Genomic DNA, 15,480 nt, shown 5'->3' on the forward strand with positions numbered 1-15,480 from the left:
ATTATATAAAAAATCACTGGGCCTTATTTATCAACCCTGGGCAAATTTGCCCGTGGGCAATTACCCATAGCAACCAATCACTGATTGTTTTTTTTAAAAGCCAGCTGCAAGTAGAACAATGAATGCAACAATTTGATTGGTTGCCATGGGTTACTGCCCACGATCAAATTTGCCCATTGTTGATAAATAACCCCCACTGTGTTAAAAATGTGGGCCAGCATGGTTTAATGGGCAAAAGCTACTTAAGACCTTGAGAATGCAAAGGATGTGTTTTTACAGTACAGATACAGCACTGCACAGAATGTTACTGATTAAATTAAGACATAATGGCCTCGAACGTACTGTTTGTACTTGGTTAAAAAATTGGCTAAAAGACAGAATACAAGCATTTTCTAGTAGGACCAATGTTGCTAGTGGAATACTTTATGGGTATGTCCTTGGTCCTTTTTATTTAAATGAATTCATAAATGACCCTGAGGTTGGTATACTATTATAATGCTGGATATTCTAAATTGTACAAGTTATAAGAGATTTGAATATATTTGAGGACATGGCTGCAAACTGGCAAATTGCATTGAGATTACATTGAGAAAGGTAATGCATTTGGGAAAAAACAACTTGAACGTTCTATGACTAATGAAATTGTATTGGGGCTACCTCCCCCCCACACACAGTCATTACAACTTTTGTTATTCTTTAATTAGGATGCCCCTATACAATTCCATTAGGTATACACTTTCATATTGTTTATATCCACTTGCCCGATACCCCTGGCTGGTGCTCCTGTTAGAGGAAATCTGCACCAGCCCAGGGTGTTCCTAGAGGAGCACTGCAATCTTCTTCCACACACAAAAAAATACCCTCTAACAGGAGCATTGGTCCACGGTATAAATTAAGCTATTAAAATGATTGGGGTGCCTAGAAATGTTTTGATAGCAGATTACTGTATATTAATACCTTTAACTGGGCCTTATTTCCATATATGTACCTTTGACTAAATAACAAGTTGTCTAATTCTGGGCAGTGTCATTCTGTGGCTACTAAAGCAAATAAAGTTCTGTCTTGCATAAAAAAAGGCATTAACTCAAGGGATGAAAACATAATTATGCCTCTTTATAGGTCCCTGGTAAGGCCTCATCTGGAGTATACAGTTCAGTTTTGGACTCCAGTCCTTAAGAGGGATATAAATGAGCTGGAGAGAGTGCAGAGACGTGCAACTAAACTGGATAGGGGGATGGAAGACATAAATTATGAGGATAGACTGTCAAGGTTGGGGTTGTTTTCTCTGGAAAAAAGACACTTGCGAGGGGACATGATTATACTTTACAAGTACATTAGAGGACATTATAGACAAATATAGCGGGGGACCTTTTTACCCATAAAGAGGATCACCGTACCAGAGGCCACCCCTTTAGACTAGAAGAAAAGAACTTTCATTTGAAGCAACGTAGTGGGTTCTTCACAGTCAGGACAGTGAGGTTGTGGAATGCACTGCCGGCTGATGTTGTGATGGCTAATGATGATTTTTGGATGATTTTTTGGACAGACAGACTATCAAAGGCTATTGTGATACTAAGCTCTATAGTTAGTATAGGTATGGGTATATGTGAAAGTAGGGAGGGGTGTGTGTATGGATGCTGGGTTTTCATTTGGAGGGGTTGAACTTTGTCTTTTTTCAACCCGATTTAATTATGTGACTATGTAACTATGTAACAAGACAGGTATGACCTGAAGCAAAAATGAAGAGTATGAAATGACTATTGTTATGTATGTTTGTATATTTTTATTTATATAGCACTACTTTTGCAAGCTGCACTGTACAGCAGAATTATACATTAATTTTACAAAAAGGTACAACATGATAATAAAATATAGGATACACAATAATAAAGTACAGTTACATTCAAAAAAGTGAGTGATAAATACAGTATTAAAGACCTAAACAGAAGGAAGTCCCTGCACTATAGAGCTTACAACTGAAGTATTATACAGCAAATACAATATATTTGGGGTAATTTACAATGCCCCACACAGTGCACAAAGCAAATTTGGAGGAACATTTATCAGGGTCAAATTTTGAATTCATGTGAGTTTTTTTAAAACTCCCATAAACTCCCATAAAATCGAAATTCGACCAATCGAAATGTATTAATAAACAAATTTTCAAATTAAAAAAAACTTGAATCAATTCAAATTAAAAAAAACTTGAATCAATTCAAATTAAAAAAAACTTGAATCAAATAAAAAAAAACATCACCAAATAGATCCTTGGACCTCTCCCATTACAGTAATTTGGCAGGTTTTAGGTGGCGAATAGTCTAATTTGAGTTCTTAATGGGCCAGAGTATGAAAAATCTCAAAATTCGAATTAAAACTCGAATTGAGTTTGGATAATTCACGATTAAAATTTGAGAGTGTTGACCAAAAAAAAAGTCAACATTCGAATTAGAATTTTCACTTCGACATTAATAAATCTGCCCCTAAAAGTTATCAACAAAAAATGCTTTGTTAAATCTACTTTTGACTGCCATTGCATATTTATATACATTTTTTTTTAACTCTTTATTTAACATAGAGTTTTCATTTTCATCTTTACAACATCTATGCAATGACATTGTGTACATCGAATCAGCATATTGTTTCACTTTATACAGAAAAATAAAGGAACACGGTTTCTTATATAGAGAAAGAGTTCATATGCATCTTAGGTTTACCTATCCCCGGTAAGGGGGAAGCCCTTCTGAGTAGTCGCCAACAGTGTCAGCGTTCTGTATATATACATTTTTTAACCTCTCCAAATAAAAAAAATCACCATCCCCTGTGGCCCTGTACTTATGGACAGAAGGGGTCAATAATAATGGGTACCCACAGTTTACCTTGTTTTTGGTAAAAGACCATTATGTAACACAAAAATTCAGAAATATATTCCCAGTCAATTCTCAAAGTTAAAAAATCACTTTTTATTCATCATAAATATTAAAAAGTAGGCATACAGACCAATTGATGCTCCGCCTTACGCGTTTCGCACCCACAGGCACTTATTCATAGGCGGAGCATCAATTGGTCTGTATGCCTACTTTTTAATATTTATGATGAATAAAAAGTGATTTTTTAACTTTGAGAATTGACTGGGAATATATTTCTGAATTTTTGATTTGAGTGCCCTTTGGAGTTGGGGGCTATATTCCAGCATTTTTGGCCCTTTTTGACAGGCCTGTATAGACTGCAGCAGTTGAGTAGTAAGTTTTTTTGGACTTTTCATACAGCATTATGTAACACAGGCAAAGTGTAGAGAGAATATATGGATTAACTGGCATCATTCATATTTGTAGATAGTGCTCTGGCTAGAAAGAAGCCTATCTAGCCATTGTGCCACCATGCTTGCTACTTACTTATGTTGCCACCTGATCCAGACAAGAGACAGGATCAATGATATCAGGGTGGAGTAATGATGCAGAATATGGAGATTGGCAGAAGTTTGTCTCATTTATATCCCAAGCAGCCAGTTTTAAACCAGAGAGTCCATATACACTATATACTACGAAGCCAAAGTGCCCAGTTCAAAACTGAATAGGTGGCATTCCTACTGCCCACACCACACACACCAAACTTTCTTCTGTCTAACAATATATTTTTTACACCCAAACTAGTCATTGCAGGATGGAAAATGAATCATTTCAAGGACAAGAAAAGCTCCCCAAGTTCTTCTTTTAGGGAAAAATGCTCCATTCTGAGTAAAAAGATATTGCTGTGCCAACTTAATAGCATACATTTAGTGGCTAACAATATCTATGAATCCAGCTTTCCTTACCCCTAAAAGGAACAGTAACAAAAAAAAATGAAAGTGTCTTAGACTAAACCTCTACTATAGTTTATATAAACAAGCTGCTGTGTAGCCATGGGGGCAGCCATTCAAGCCTGAAAAAGGAGAAAAGGCACAGGATACAAAGCAGATAACAGATAAGCTCTATAGTATACAATGGGATTCTTTAGAACTAGCGATGGGCGAATTTATTCGCCAGGCGCGAATTCGCGGCGAATTTGCGCGATTCGCGTCCAGCGAATAAATTCGCAAAACGCCCGCGAAAATTCGCCGAAAAAATTCGCCGGCGTAAAAAACGGGCGCTGGCGTCAAAAACGGGTGCCGGCGTCGAAAAAACGGGCGCCGGCGTCAAAAACGAGACGCCGGCGCCGTTTCGCGAATTTTTCGCCGTTTCGCGAAATTCGCGAATTTTTCGGCGAAGCGAAACGGCGCAAATTCGCCCATCACTATTCAGAACTTAGCTGTTATCTACTGTGTATCCTGTGCTTGATTGGCTGTCAACATGGCTACACAGCAGCTTGTTTATATAAACTATACTTGTGTTTCTGAAGCAAACACTCCAGTTTTACCAGTGCAGAACAACAGAACATTATATTGTGAAACACTTTTTAAAACACAATTTTTTCGTGTTGCTGTTCCTTTAACTCATATTTGCTAATTTCTACTGGGTATTACTACCTATAGAAATGAATGCTTTTGACAGCTGAAACTGCTCGAACAAATTGACATATTCATCAACTTTGATAAATGTGCTACTATCATCATGTAGACATTCATAAGGGCAGATTTGTTAATGATCAAACCTGAGAACCCAAAGATCCCCAGCAGATTAAGTTAATTTCCAATTTATTAACACTTTCCCAAATGTCAGTTCCCCAGTTGATCTTTAATAAATCTGTTCCTTTTAACCATCTACATGATAATGGTGGAGAAAAATTGCCCTGCCTTAAGCAGGTATATTATTGGCTTTGGTATGAAGTGCCCAACTCATTGGCACCTGTTTCTGCACTTTTCCCCAGTGGTAAATTAATCTTTATGTCTATTAGCACTCATAAATAAATTCAAGTGAAGCCATTTACAGTCTTACTGGGGATAATTTAGATACATTTGACTACTATATATTTCTAACAGCTTTTAATGACTAGATAACTACAGTTTTAATATACCGTTGGGTTTTTTCCACGGAATTGCAAAATGGAAATTTTATTGGCTTTATGACCATCTATGTGATGAATCAAGACATTTAGTATACTTTTATGTTTTAGGACTGATTTAATGTTTAAAATATATTATTTTAGCGAAAAAGTTTGGAAATCATTTTCTTCACTTTACTCTTATAATCTGCTGTATGGCTCTAATTGATTTTTTTTTTCTGTTGGAATCAGTATTGCTGAAGAACCATTGAAAATAAAAGCAGAAATCTAAATGGAAATATATATGCAATCTTTCATAAAAAAATCAGTACATAGTTTTGGATATGTAGTATAGATAGATAGATTTTTTTTAAAAATTCAAGTCGCAGGTTTGATAGTAGAACTCATAGAAGGCAATATAGCTAAATGTCATGAGATCAGATCCAGACAAATCCAGACAGATTAGTACAATTGGAAATGTTATTGGGGCTAGACATGTTCTTAGTTTCCACATAACTTTAGCCATATGACTTCTGCTTTGATGAACTTTAGTCACTCTTTATTGCTGCACTATAAGTTGAAGTGATATCACCCACCTCCGTCCCCCCAAACAGCCTATCAACAGAACAATGGGTAGGTAACCAGCTATCAACTCTCAGACACCTGTACTGCTAAAAATGCTCCCATGCTCCACCTAGTGATAGGGAAAATGTCAAATCGGAGAAACAGGACATATACCATCAATTCTGGGAAAACGCAAAATTCAGTTAGGATTGTACTGTACTTACAAAATCAAACCTATCAGGGAAAAATGCTCAATATGACCTATCGATAACTTTTAATGTGCACTTTTTAAGTGTCAGTATCAATTTAAGGTATGGAGATCCAAATTACGTAAAAAAAACCCCCTAATATGGAAAATCCCATGTCCCAAGCATTCCCGATAATATATCCTATACTTATACTATATAAGAACAGTTAATCAAGCAGAACTGCACTCAGAACATGAAATGGACCAAGTTCAGGAATCAGTAACTGTATATGATTAAACAGTAAAGAGGAAGGCATGAAACATCATTACCTAAGGATCGCCTTTCTAAATCAAGGTTTCCATGCTATTACAAATAGCAATCAAATTCACAGAGGCACTCCTGGAATACAGGCAGAAAACAGACATATAGGGGCCGATTCACTAAGCTCGAGTGAAGGATTCGAATGAAAAAAATTCGAATTTCGAAGTATTTTTTTGGTACTTCGACCATCGAATTGGTTAAATTCGTTCGAATACGAACGAAATCGAACGAATCGAACGAAAAATCGTTCGACTATTCGACCATTCGATAGTCGAAGTACTTCGACCCCCTACTTCGGCAGGTAAAACCTACCGAAGTCAATGTTAGCCTATGGGGAAGGTCCCCATAGGTTTGCTAACCTTTTTTTGATCGAAGGATTTTCCTTCGATCGTTGGATTAAAATCCTTCGAATCGTTCGATACGAAGGATTTAATCGTTCGATCGAACGAAAAATCGTTCGATCGATCGAACGAACGTTTAGCGCTAAATCCTTCGACTTCGATATTCGAAGTCGAAGGATTTCAATTCGAGGGTCGAATTTCGAAGTATTTTTTACTTCGAAATTCGACCCTTAGTGAATCTGCCCCATAATATTATTGTTAAAGGAACAGTAACACCATAAAATGTATTAAAGTAGTGAAAATATAGGGGCCCATTTACTTAGCTCGAGTGAAGGATTATAAGAAAAAATACTTTGAATTTTGAATGGTCGAATATGGCTACTTCGACCATCGAATAGGCTACTTCGACCTTCGACTTCGAATCGAATGATTCGAAGTAAAAATCGTTCGACTATTCGACCATTCGATAGTCGAAGTACTGTCTCTTTAAAAAATACTTCGACCCCCTAGTTCGCCACCTAAAACGTACCGAGGCCAATGTTAGCCTATGGGGAAGGTCTTTTTCTGGTCAATTTTCTGATCGAAGGAAAATCCTTAGATCGATGGATTAAAATCCTTTGAATCGTTCGATTCGAAGGATTTAATCGTTTGATCGAACTATTATTCCTTCGATCGTTCGATCGTAGGAATAGCGCTAAATCCTTCAATTCATTCGATATTCGACCCTCAGTAAATCTGCCCCATAATGCACAGGTACAGGTACAGCTGGGCATTTGCCACTACAGTGTGATTTCTACAAGACCTCAACAGGTTGCCTTCTGACTTTTTGCATCCTCGGGTATAAATCTTGAAAAATTTTAGACTTCTTTCCAGTAAAAATTCAGATATTATAGTAAAAAAACTAAAAATTTTAGAGATTTTACCATTCAGACTTTAATAAATAACCCCCTATCTGTTAACTGTAGCCCCTCCCCCATGCTTATTTATATAAACTGTTTGCAAACTCTATTTGCAAACACTATTTTTACTAGTGCAAGGTAACAGTACTGTATAAGGAAGTGGTTTAATTATTCAGATGCTTTTCATTTGGCTGCTGGTTTGTTTGACTTTGCTCTTTGGGAACAGAAATTTACCCTCTTTAGAGCAAGAAATAACAACAACCATAGATGTTAACTGATGTTCTCTGGATAGATGTTAAATCGGTTATGAATAATGATAAATGATGGACGTAAAGATATAATGCTACCACTGCACTCTTTACTATGCATTTCTTGCTTTCATTTTTTTTTCTTCTGTATATTTTCATTATTACTTTTGAAACTTAATAAAAATATAAGTTACCAAAAAAAACCCCATAGATGTTTCCTAATTAAAAGAATAGCAAAATGTATTCCGCACAAGATCTTTTCATAACACCAGTGTTGAAAAGGGTAGTATACGGCTCCTTTAAATATGTGGCCTTGCTGTTGCACTGGAATTTCAAGGTGTGCAGACCTCATGTAATTTATCACTTGAAAACGTTGTTCCCAAATCAGGTTGTGATAAATGACTACAATAAAGGTTGCCAGGAAAATTTAAATCTAGTCCTTTAATGCAGAAAGTATGACTTTCATATTCTTTTGAAAGCTTATGCTAACAGCTAATAAAGCAAAATATATCCTTAGCACTAGGTTAGCAACCATTTGCTTGTCAATCGTATTAATAACCTTGCTCTAAAACTGTGTCTGCACATATAAAGCTGCATAAAAATGACTTGCTTCCCTTGTCTGATAATGATCTACAGTTTGAACTTTACAATACTCCCAATACCAGTAATGCAAAATATATTTATAAAGGTCAACAACTGCCACAATTGACTAACTATTATTTGACTAGCTCTTAAATAGGTTTATTAAGTGGTTTTAAAAGAAAATTGTCAAGTCATTGATTTTCTACTTGTGTAGTATATACTGTATTGACATAAGGAATACTGTACCTGACCCCGTTTCCTAACATCAAACTATTGAGCAAGCAAAGCACCTGAAGGGCAGTTTGCCTATTGTTAGATGATATGTTAAATTAGTAGAATCTAGGAGATCAAATAGTGATTTTCCCCAATTTTCACCCCAACTGGCCTTCAGTTTGAGCACCCCCCCCCCACTGCCACTGTTTCACGCACTCTAGGTGACCAGCCCCAGCATTTGGGAACTACAGTTTTAGGCTATCTTATTCTGTTTCTGTGTTAATCCTGCCTGGTCCTTTTTGCCTGCAGAACCTCCAATTTTTCAGTTATTTCTGGACTGCAGCATTTTCTTTTGGCAGGGGCACTGCAAGTTGTAAATTAGACCAAGGGGCCAACTTATAAATGCAATTCAATATTTCAAGTGAATTTGAAAATGCATGTAACCCTCCATGTTTGAGATGCAGTGCATGTTTGAAGAATTACAGTGTATTTAAAGGTGCATACTAAGTTGCGTCCACCAACACATCACAAAGATATACATTAGTGCCCCTTTTGGTTTCCGCACACATTTTTGTTCCAGTGGCATCACTTCTGACATGTGGCATTAATAATTAGCATCTACTCCATCTATTGTCAGTTGCAGCTATTGATGTAACTCACTATTGCAGTTGACTTAAAATTGTATGCCAGTTAGGTTGAGAATTTGGGCCATTTCTTCTACTAGATACATCAAAGAGTCCTTCTAGAAAGTCTTTCAGGGTGTGATCTTGGAAGAATATGTTTTTCTGTGCTACATATTCATGGTACTATGGCTGAATGACTGATACACATATACATTTCTGTATCTCTGCCCATTTCACAAGCAAAAGTTTGTCCTTGCCAAATCTTGAACTGAAAAAGTTTGTCAACCATTGTTAAGGGAGTTCTGTAATTGTCCTCAGGTTGATGGTAATTCTATGTTGTCCTTGTGTCAATACATGCACTTGCTTGTAACTCATAAGACCACTTGCACTCACAACAAGTGGCAAAGGACCGTGTAATGGCAAAGGTTTATGATAGTTCACTCAATTTAGCATCCACTGGGGAATTTTGCACTTCATCTTGCATTCATAATTAAACTTTCGGGTGCAGTATGCAGTTTGGGTAACCTGCTCTGTACTTGTCTATTAATCTGTTCATGGTTATGACCAATAATTTGAAATATGGCATCTACCACTGAATTTCAGGAATGAGCAAATGTGCTGAACACAAGTTTCAAAACTCCATATTAGGCATGTGTAATTTTCCAGTGCCCAAAAAAAGTTAATTATCAAGAAGATTACCTGCAGATGTTTGAAACCTGCTAATCATATTTATTTTTGGTATTAAATTAATCAAATAGTTATCAAATGTGTGGCTCTCCAACTGATCTAAAGTATGAATCCCAGCATCATCAGCTATGTTTGGGCTGGCTTGTAGTCTATACAAGCAGACAAGTCATGAGCTTTATGTTCAGTTTGCTAATTCCCACAAATTTTGTAATTAAAATATAAAAACACCATGATAAATATCTCCTTGTGCAAACACTTCAGCACACTAAGAGCATGGACATATTTATATGACTGGGTGATTTCCATTCTAGACCTATCCAGTACCTGCAACAAACATTTTATATAATGCATATATCTATATTTCGCTATATATTAGATTAATAATGCTGCAGTAAGGCAGAACATACAGTTTTTGATCAAGCAACCTAGAGCTGTTGAGGGCTGCTATGTTTTAAAATGCAACTACCTCTGAAGGATCTGTTGCAGGTTGTTTATGGGATGGATTGTGCAATACACCACCAGACCTTAATAATAACTTTTAATATAATTATAACCATTATTTTGATATCTGGTTGTGAACTGGTCTTAAATTGTTGTCTGATGTTAGTGAACTGGTCTCAGATAAATACCTGATGCTATTAGAGTCAGTTCCCAGCTTTGCAAATGGCATGAACAAAATGAATGAGAAGGTCTTTGTCTCGAAACCCTGGCCATGAAAAATCAGAATGCCCTTTAGAGAGGGTGAACTCAGGAACGGCAAACGCTGACCCTAAGTGTTCTTCTTACTCAGGCTGGGTCAGTCTGCCTGACTTCTTCCATGGGCAGAGAGTTGTTAACAACTCAGACCCTTACAAAGAAATCACAATCCTTTCTCCCCAGGCCCCTTGCCTCCTGGCAAGAATAGACTAGACACAGAAAGTGTCTGTCATTACTAGTCAGCCAAACAGAGCTGCAGTGTTGGATACAGCTTTTCCCTTCCCCCTCTGCACGGACTCTTGACAGAAGGAGAAGAGAGTGAGAGGGAGAGCAGCCGAGGAGAGGCTGCTGAAGGTATAAAGAATGCACAGGCTTCAGTAGGCGGAAAACAGCAGCAGCCAATTTATTTGCTTTTCATTATTTTCTCATAGCTGTGAGGTATCATCTCTGCTCCTCTCTGTTTAATGCTTTTTATTCATTTACCAGGGAAGGTGGTAAATCACACCTTTTGCTCTCTTTTTTTTCTCTTTTTATTACTATGAATGAATAATTTCCTTTTAAGGAACCACGCATTTCTGTTTCACATTATTACAGTGCCCATTAAAGTGAAAGGATTGCAGTGATTGAGGGCAGGCTTCTGTCAGCCCCTCCCTACTCTCAATTTCCAGGAGCTGACCCTGGTGCTGACTGAAGGTCCCTTTTAGCAGGTTGGATGGTCCCAAGGAAGACGCGAACGACCCACAGCACTTAACACATTTCTGCAGAAGCGTCATCGGCAAACATTTATGTTTGACATGCTGACCCAGAGAATTTCCAGGTATTGCTATCACTCATAAAATGTCTCTGCCAACTTGAATGTAAAACAGACAAAAAAAAAAGTTCCTTTCTAAAGTTCCTTTATTTCTGCATATGTACCATACGGCTTGTAAAACTGCATTTTAATTTATCCTGGTGTAACAATAAGGACTGTTAACTAAATTATGAAAATAACAGTATATGGATAGCAATGCTAAAATACATGTTTCTTTGTGCATAAAACATTTATTTTGAGATACTGGAATAACTTTAATTTAATGAAATTATTATTAATGGTATGGAGTACTTAATGGAGTATGTATATGTACATGGTTTAGAATATGTATTGTGTCATTACTCATGCATTAACGTTACTTCTGTTACAATGTTGAACATTTCTGTGAACAGCATGAATCATGTATTGTATGTGTAGCATGATTGCCCTCTTGTGTTGTGGGCTTTACATTTATTATTTTATTCATCCTGACTGATATGTGGCACATTACTCTTTGTATATTCCTAGTTATGTCTATGTACATGCACATAAATATATTTTTATATAAATGTCCACTACTTAGTGAAACTGCAATGTTTCCTGACTGCTGGGGTTACAGAATTGAGATATCAGACTTGATGGAGCAAAATGTGCCTTAAATCTTGCAAATCAATCAAGCAATCGATAGACAGTCCCATTTTGAAGAAGGATTGGGGATCTGAAGGCGACAGAATATAAAATTGTAGAAAATATAGGCGATGTCTTAAGAATGCTTTCTACACTTTATAATTATAAGAGTGATTTATTGCAGGCAGGGTAGTCGTTGTTTGGGAGGCAATCGCAGAAGGAAATAAAACAATTCACCACTGTTAAGGATGATTTTTCTGACACTACACCTTGCAACTCAGGAAATGAATGTTACAGAATCAATACAAGCCAGCAAAGTGTTGTTCTACTGCAAAAGATAAAACAAGAAAATATAGATATTTAGGCCAGCAATTTTTCTCTTATTTGAGTAAGAACATTTTTCATTAACTAAGTTAAGAGAAATGAATCCTTCTGAAAGTGAGAAACATCATGGTATTGCTAACCGTTATCATTTTTCTCAAGTTTGATAGGAACTGTAGATTTTCAGAGGTGAGTAGTTAAACATTGCCAAGTTGTCAGATAAGTTGAACAGGTGGTTTATACTTGTCAAATTTACTGTCATAAAAACGCACAAGGTTGTTAGAATGTAATTTGTGATTCACAATGTGGCTGTAAATAGTGCTGGGATGTCTTGGGATTTTTCACAGTCTTTGTCAGTGAGTGGGTTCTTGTCAGGGCTGTGATATTCAGAAGAGATGAGTTCATTTATAAACAAAAGTGGCGCCCCTCTGACTAGGTAGCTTCACAAACCAGTTTTTCCCCTATGAAAAGAAATAGCCTTAGAAAATATGATACATTCTCATATGTAACCATGTGCACTACAGAACCAGTTAATTCTCTTAATGGGTCACATGTAATAAAATGCTATTCTCATAATTTGCTATGCGTAATGTATTACAGTTTGTTAATACAGTTATAGGATCCCTTATCCGGAAACCCAATACCCAGAAAGCTCCGAATTATGGAATGGCTGTCTCCCATAGACTTAATTTTATCCAAATAATCCAAATTTTAAAAAATGATTTCCTTTTTCTCTGTAGTAATAAAACAGTGCTTTGTACTTGATCCCAACTAAGATATAATTAATCCTTATTGGAACAAACCCAGCCTATTGGGTTTATTTAATGTTTAAATGAATTTCTAGAAAGGCATGAAGACCCAAATTACGGAAAGATCCATTTTCCGGAAAACCTCAGGTCCCGAGCATTCTGGATAACAGGTCCCATACCTGTAGTACCAAATCAACAATTGTTGGTATTTTGGAATGAAACTGAGAGCAAATACCCTCTTTTCAATCACCAAATATTACTCCAAAAGCCTAATTGAATTGGTCAAGGAAGTCATTTTTAGACAATTCTACACAACTTCTCTTTTCACCCTTTGAAATGCCGTTAATGTAATATAGCCTTAACATATTTGTTTTCAATTTATATTTTTAATAATAATAATTTTGCTTTGTGCTTTCTGGTTTCTGTCCAATGCAGTTTCAGACTTGGAGTTTTGATTTTGGCAATATTTACCATTTCTCTTCTCATAACCCTTCTGCAGTGTTATAACCTATTTCTATGAATAAAATGGGAAGGGGTTTAGGATGCCAGTTAGGTGGGCATGGGCTGTTTTCATAGAAGCTTGTCAGTAAGACTTGATGCATGGATCCTCAAAAGGCATAGCCTCTCACCTTACAGCACTAGCTGAATAAAGAAGCACTTAAAGGAGACGCAAACCCTAAAGCTAAAAAACCCCTACCCCCTCTTCCTCCCAGCCTACCTGCTACCCCAGGCAAATGCCTGAAAAGTCTTTACTAAATGCCCAAAAGTCTTTACTTACCCCTACGTGCAGATTCTGTCCAGCGGAGTTCATGAGCGCTATCTTCAGCCGCTTTGGTCATCTTCAGAATGAGACCAGCGCTCCGGCAATTTTCATGAAGAAGATGGCTGTTGTGATCTCCGCTGGACAGAATCTGCAAGGAGGGGTGAGTAAAGATTTATGGGCATTTGCCCGGGGTAGCAGCTAGGCTGGGCGGAATTTAGAGGGGGGTCTATATAGGGTAGGGTGTAGGGTTTTTTAACTTTAGGGTTTAGTTCTCCTTTAAAGGGAACCAAGGGAGCTCAAACATACAATATTGGAAGTCTGCAATTGATTTTTCATTGAGCAATATATGATAGGAGGTATGTTCAGCCAAAACAGTAATTGCTAATTCTAGGTGTGACAGTACGATTAACAACCCCCCTTGGTTTTTATATCTCCTGTATAAAAATATGCAACAACATATGTCATAATAAGAATTTCCCTTACAAAGTAGAGTTAACGAGAAAGTGCTATCCTGTAGCAGTGGCCCTTTTAGAAAGCTGCAGTTTTCAGAATCAAGCTTAGCTTAACAGAGAAGGGGTGTTCTTCAGGTCTAATATTAATCATATTCTTTGGTTGTCTGTATTTTTGCCTGCATTCATGAATCGCACTAGGCAGCAGCTTAAACAGTATACTTTCTAAAGAAAATAGTACATTTAGTAAACTGTTTTTTCTTTTATTTAAAAGCAAACCTTTTACTCTGAAGAGAATGGTGTAGTTTTAATATTATAAGTTCCATGCAGGATCCTGCCACTTTGCAGAACGATTTGACTAAATTGGAAAACTGGGCAGCAAACTGGAAAATGAGGTTCAGTGTTGATTAGCGCAAGGTTACACTATGTACTTTGGTAGAAATAATATAAATGTAAGTTTATACAATGGTAGTGTGTAGTGATGGGCAAATCTGTCCCATTTTTGCTTCGCCGAAAATTTGTGAAAACTTCAAAGAATTCCTCAAACATTTTGACATGGGCGTATGTTCATGCAACATTTTTCAAACTGCAATCAAGGAATAACAAAAAGAAGAAGAAATCTATAAAAAGGAAGAATTGTAATGCAAACTGAGTAACAATTTACAGTACATGAGGAATGTTTCTGCATCAACTACAATACATAGTTACATAGTTAGATTGGGTTGAAAAAAGACCAAAGTCCATTAAGTTTAACCCGTCCAAATGAAACTCAGCATCCATACATGCACACACTAATAGTGACCCCTCCCTACACTCACATAAACTATATATACTCATACACTAACCATAGATTTTAGTATTACAATAGCCTAGGATATTATACCAAGAAATCATCCAAGCCATTCTTAAAGGCATTAACTGAATCAGCCATCACAACATCACCCGGCAGTGCATTCCACAACCTCACTGTCCTGACTGTGAAGAACCCCCTACGTTGCTTCAAATGAAAGTTCTTTTCTTCTAGTCTAAAGGGGTGGCCTCTGGTACGGTGATCCTCTTTATGGGTAAAAAGGTCCCCTGCAATTTGTCTATAATGTCCTCTAATCTACTTGTAAAGTGTAATCATGTCCCCTCGCAAGTGCCTTTTTTCCAGAAAAACAAGCCCAACCTTGACAGTCTACCCTCATAATTTAAGTCTTCCGTCTCTCTAACCAATTTAGTTGCACGTCTCTGCACTCTCTCCAGCTCATTTATATCCCTCTTAAGAACTGGAATCCAAAACTGCACTACATACTCCAGATGAGGCCTTACCAGGGACCTATAACTCATCCCTTGAGTTAATACCCTTTTTTATGCAATTTTATTTGCTTTAGTAGCCACAGACACTGCCCAGAATTCGACAACTTGTTATTTACAAAAAAACCTAGATCCTTCTCATTCAAGGAAACTCCCAACACACTGCC

General features: G+C 37.0%; 1 protein-coding gene across 1 annotated transcript in view; it reads left to right on the forward strand.

Moving 5' to 3' along the window:
• The first annotated feature begins 11,020 nt into the window (after positions 1 to 11,020).
• Positions 11,021 to 15,480, forward strand: part of LOC108706715 (bifunctional heparan sulfate N-deacetylase/N-sulfotransferase 3-like) — a 150,700-nt gene continuing 146,240 nt past the window's right edge. Inside the window, exon 1 of the mRNA XM_041579647.1 lies at positions 11,021 to 11,135. The gene's annotated coding sequence lies outside the window, so the exon portion shown is untranslated. The remainder of the gene's footprint in view (positions 11,136 to 15,480) is intronic.

This window comes from Xenopus laevis, chromosome 1S (genome assembly GCF_017654675.1).
Source record: "Xenopus laevis strain J_2021 chromosome 1S, Xenopus_laevis_v10.1, whole genome shotgun sequence".
Classification (NCBI taxonomy): Eukaryota; Metazoa; Chordata; class Amphibia; order Anura; family Pipidae; genus Xenopus; species Xenopus laevis.